Raw genomic sequence first — 6,000 nt, 5'->3', positions numbered from 1 at the left:
AATTCATTGCAATACAGGCTCACCTCAATAAACAAGAAAAATCTCACATAAGCAACCTCAAATGACACCTAACAGAATTAGAAAAAGAAGAACAAACAAAGCCCACAGTCAGTAGAAGGAGACAAATAATAAAAATTAGAGCAGAAATAAACGATATTGAAACAAAAAAGACATTAGAAAGGATCAATGAAACAAAGAGTTGGTTCTTTGAAAAAATTAACAAAATCGACAAACACTTAGCCAGACTCACTAACAAAAGAAGAGAGAAATCTCAAATAAATAAAATTAGGAATGAGAGAGGAGAAATCACAACGGATACCAAAGAAATACAAGGGATCATAAGAGAATACTATGAAAAACTATATGCCAACAAATTGAACAACTTAGAAGAAATGGACAAATTTCTAGACTCTTACAACCTCCCCAAACTGAATCAGGAAGAAATAGAGAATCTGAATAGACCAATCACAAGTAAAGAAATAGAAACAGTAATCAAAAACTTCCCCAAAAATAAGAGTCCAGGACCAGACGGCTTCTCTGGAGAATTCTACCAAACATTCAAAGAAGATTTAATACCTATCCTTCTCAAACTATTCCAGAAAATTGAGGAAGATGGAGCACTCCCTAACACATTCTATGAAACCAACATCACTCTGATCCCCAAACCTGACAAGGACAACACAAAGAAGGAAAACTACAGGCTGATATCACTGATGAACATAGATGCAAAAATCCTCAACAAAATTCTGGCAAACCGAATACAGCAATACATCAAAAAGATTATACACCATGATCAAGTGGGATTTATACCAGGGACACAGGGATGGTTCAACATCTGCAAGTCAATCAACATGATACACTACATTAACAAATTGAGAAACAAAAACCACATGATCATCTCAATAGATGCAGAGAAAGCATTCGACAAGATCCAACATCCATATATGATAAAAACCCTCAATAAAATGGGTATAGAAGGAAAGTACCTCAACATAATAAAGGCCATATATGACAGACCCACAGCCAACATCATACTCAATGGACAAAAACTGAAAGCCATCCCTCTGAGAACAGGAACAAGACAAGGGTGCCCACTTTCACCACTCCTATTCAACATAGTCCTGGAGGTGTTGGCCAGAGCTATTTGGCAGGAAAAAGAAATAAAAGGAATCCAAATAGGCAATGAAGAAGTAAAACTCTCGCTGTTTGCAGACGACATGATCTTATATATAGAAAACCCCAAAGAATCCATAGGAAAACTATTAGAAACAATCAACAACTACAGCAAAGTAGCAGGGTATAAAATCAACATACATAAATAAGTAGCATTTCTATACACTAACAATAAACTAACAGAAAAAGAACTGAAGAACTCAATCCCATTCACAATCGCAACGAAAAGAATAAAATACCTTGGGATAAATTTAACCAAGGAAGTGAAAGATTTATACAATGAAAACTACAAGACCTTCTTGAAAGAAATTGATGACGACATAAAGAGATGGAAAGGCATTCCATGCACATGGATTGGAAGAATAAACATAGTTAAAATGTCCATACTACCTAAAGCAATCTACAGATTCAACGCTATCCCAATCATAATCCCAATGACATTCTTTAGAGAAATTGAACAAAGAATCCTAAAATTCATATGGGGCAACAAAAGACCGCAAATTGCTAAAGCAATCCTGAGTAAGAAAAACAAAGCCGGAGGCATCACAATCCCTGATTTCAAAACATACTACAAAGCTACAGTGATCAAAACAGCATGGTACTGGTACAAAAACAGGTGCACAGATCAATGGAACAGAATTGAAATCCCAGAAATAAAACCACACATCTATGGCCAGCTAATCTTCGACAAAGGAGCTGAGGGCCTACAATGGAGGAAAGAAAGTCTCTTCAACAAATGGTGCTCGGAAGACTGGACAGCCACATGTAAAAGATTGAAAATTGACCATTCGTTTTCACCATTCACAAAAATAAACTAAAAATGGACCAAAGACCTAAAGATTAGGCCTAAAACAATAAGTCTTCTAGAAGAGAATATCGGCAGTACACTCTTTGACATCAGTTTCAAAAGAATCTTTTCGGACACCATAACTCCTCAGATGAGGGAAACAATAGAAAGAATAAACAAATGGGACTTCATCAGACTAAAGAGCTTCTTCAAGGCAAGGGAAAACAGGATTGAAACAAAAAAACAGCCCACTAATTGGGAAAAAATATTTACAAGCTACTTATGTGACAAAGGGTTAATCTCTATAATATATAAAGAACTCACACAGCTAAACAACAAAGAAACAAAGAACCCGATCAAAAAATGGACAGAGGACATGAACAGACATTTCTCCAAAGAAGATATAAGGATGGCCAATAGACACATGAAAAGATGCTCATCATCACTAATCATTAGGGAAATGCAAATCAAAACTACACTAAGATATCACCTTACACCCGTTAGATTGGCAAAAAATATCCAAAACCAAGAGTGACAAATGTTGGAGAGGTTGTGGAGAAAAAGGAACCCTCATACACTGTTGGTGGGAATGCAAACTGGTGCAGCCACTATGGAAAACAGTGTGGAGATTCCTCAAAAAGTTGAAAATAGAAATACCTTATGACCCAGCCATCCCACTACTGGGTATCTATCCTAAGAACCTGAAATCAGCAATTCCAAGAGTCCTATGCACCCCTATGTTCATCGCAGCATTATTTACAATAGCCAAGATGTGGAACCAACCTAAGTGCCCAGCAACTGATGATTGGATGAAGAAGATATGGTGTATATACACAATGGAATACTACTCAGCCATAAAAAAGGACAAAATCGTCCCATTCGCATCAACATGGATGGACCTTGAGGGTATTATGTTAAGTGAAATAAGCCAGACAGAGAAAGATGAACTCTATATGACTCCACTCATAGGTGGAAGTTAACATATAGACAAGGAGAATTGATCGGTGGTTCCCAGGGAAAAGGGGGGGGGAGTTGGAGGAGGGCACAAAGGGTGAAGTGGTGTACCCATAACATGACTAACAGTAGTGTACAACTGAAATCTCACAAGGTTGTAATCTATCATAATCTTAATTTAAAAAAAACAACTTAAGATGATGGTTAACTGCTCTAATGTCACATGAAGTTTTCAAGAGTAATTAATACATAATTCTTAAAACTGGGTAAGAGTTTTTAAGTATGATAGTTATATTTTATGGTATATGTACTTTAAAAAACAGCTTCCAAAATCTTTTTGGAAACAAACTTTAGAGTTTTTACTAAGTTAAGCTAAATGACAAAACCTGTTGAATACCTGGGTCATTTTTGGATAGGATGGGACACTGAAACATTACTGCTAAACATGTCTAAGTTTATCTACTGTTGGCTTCTTATTACAGAGAAACTAAAAAGTGTTTGGGTCTATTCATATACACACCTTGTGTTTTATTCCTATAAAGGAAGATGTTTCTAAAAATTATAGAAGGTCTTTGTAAATTTGTCAAGCTACAGAACGCTAATGTAAAGAAAAGTTTATAGTTGCTTACTTGGTTTTTACTTAGAAATTCAGGTTTCTAAGGGTTAAAAATTCTGATTAATATATGTAATTAAATCTACTAAAAGTAATAAAAAAATCTTTGTATTCAAGGAAAGTAAAATGTATATTTTCAGTAAGAAGGTATAAAAAATAAAAATATTTTTACTTGGGTTAAAATAAAGATAAATTTGTCCTAAAGTACTAGAAGGGAAAAAAGAAAACCTAAGACAAATTCTAAATATAAAAAAGTAAGTGACACAAAGTTTATAAAGGTAAAACCCTGAAGAGTTTTATGTATGGTCAAGTTGGCTAAGATTTTAAAAAATTTAGTTAAATAAAAAGTTTTAATGTCAAAAGTAAACTGGTGCAAAATTAAAACTTGGTCTTCTCTTTCTTAAAAAGATAATTTTCCTAAACTTTTTATCTGCTCTTGATTTAAAAAAATTATGAAAGGTCTTTTTGAATATTTTAACTCTGTTTCTGCTTGAGTGTTTCTGTTGTCACTTTAAGTAGTTAGCTGAACATGGTTTCTCAATGAATATTGTTTCCTATCTGAACACATGTTTTAAATCTTTTAATATTTTTAACAAGCTCCCCCCTCACAAAAATATTCAAGTCCTGAATACAAGCTTTCTTTTGACCTGAAAGAGGAGAAAAAACTTCTCTGGGGATTTTTCAGGGGGCCCCTGAGACTTCTCAGAGGAATTTTCTCTCTTCCGCTAAGAAAAAATACTAAACTAAGGGGGCTTATTTGGTATATTAAATTACATGGGAAACACTGTCACCTGAGTAACGATAAACTTTCTTAGATGGTATTATCTGGATAAGTGTTAGTGATATAAATACTTAAAAAATCGTATGACGTTACTAAAGTTCTGCTCTGTTCTGATTGTCAGTCACAATTCTGGTTGTTGTCTTGAATATTATGTCACAAAAATAGCCATGTTTCTTTGTCAATTGCCATTTTTAAATTTTTTATTATTTGCAGACAGGTATTTTACTCTGATATCTTTGTAAATATGTTTCGTCTTCAGAGAAATTCATGAAAAGGACTCTAACGCTAGCTCTAAAATGTAGGCTTCAGATTATAAAACTGAGCTGTATAAAAATTACAGAATTGTAACAGAAAAACTGATGGCCTCCTGAAACTGCCATCAGAAGGTCAAGAGTTAGGTACATAAAATTAAGTGAACTGATAGAGATGATTATAATCTTCACGAATTCTTGTTTAAAATATTCCTAATTTTTTTAATGTTTTGTGTTTTATTTTGTCATATTTAAGGAAATCTTTTCCTCTTTTCACTTGTGCTAACTATAACTTATAAAATTTGATAAAATTATCCATTTGTAAACAAAATGGAAACATTTATCTTTCTCTCCCTACTTTATCCCTCCAAATTGGAAATTCTTAGTGAGTAAGTATTCTTATTTTCATGGCAATATAGTTGTTTGTATAAGTTCAATAAGAATCTGTTCTTATAACAAAACACAATTGGAAACTAACTATATCACCAAGGATTTTACTGGAATGTCATATTTGAGAAAAACATACGGGCTCAGATATGACCAGACAGCTTTTGAGGAATGACGGTTAACTTTCTGGAATAAAGTCATTTGGAAATATGGGCCTGGTACCTTGCTTACAGGGTCCTGGTGACCTGGTAATGTTGAGTAAAGAATGTCACTCCCTCTGGCAGTTACAAAGAACCTCAATATTTAGGGGACCTCAGAAGAGAGGAATTCACCCAAATCTGTAGGTATTGCAGGCAGAATCTGATGACAAGTTCTTGGTTTGGCTTTCATGGCCTTGAGAGGCCTTTAAAGTTCAACCTGAGATTCCTTATAAAAAGTTTCAGCAAAGCAGATTTAAAAGAGCCTATATGGCCAATTGCTATTCTTGCCATACTTGTGTAAATAATTGAGCCAAATTTATTAAAACTAAACTTATTTTGCAACCCAGTTAGTCTTAATTTGGTGGTGCTTGGTAAAGTTGAGGGTGATTTCAGAGAGAAAAATTATGTTTCCATGGAGGCATAATACACCTTCATGAATACTAGATTCTGGTTCTATTAATTGTCTTTGAGGTTTTTGTTTTATGTCTGTAAACTGGACTGGCTCCTGAAATATCTGAAATAACAAATCTCCAAACGAATGTTTTCCATTTTTTCCCATCATTTTCATTTGAAATCACAGAGAACTAAGCCTGCCCTTTTCCCTGAAGCCTTAAAAACTGAAGCTGGAGAACTTGATGTAAACTGAAGAGAGATTCATGTCTGCTCCTGTGTAAGCCACTCAGAAAAGGCACCTGAGTTCCCGATGACACCATCAGAGACATTTCAAGGTACAAAAAAATGCTTTGACCATGACTTCTAGGATTCTTGGTTGGCTGCCCCCAGGGTTCAGGAACTGATGTATCATTTACTCCAACCATTAACCTCGTTTTTTCTTTTTATTTCTCTAGAAATGC

This window comes from Equus asinus, chromosome 20 (assembly GCF_041296235.1).
Source record: "Equus asinus isolate D_3611 breed Donkey chromosome 20, EquAss-T2T_v2, whole genome shotgun sequence".
Classification (NCBI taxonomy): Eukaryota; Metazoa; Chordata; class Mammalia; order Perissodactyla; family Equidae; genus Equus; species Equus asinus.
The sequence above is the reverse complement of the archived record's forward strand: the minus strand, read 5'-3'. Positions refer to the sequence as shown.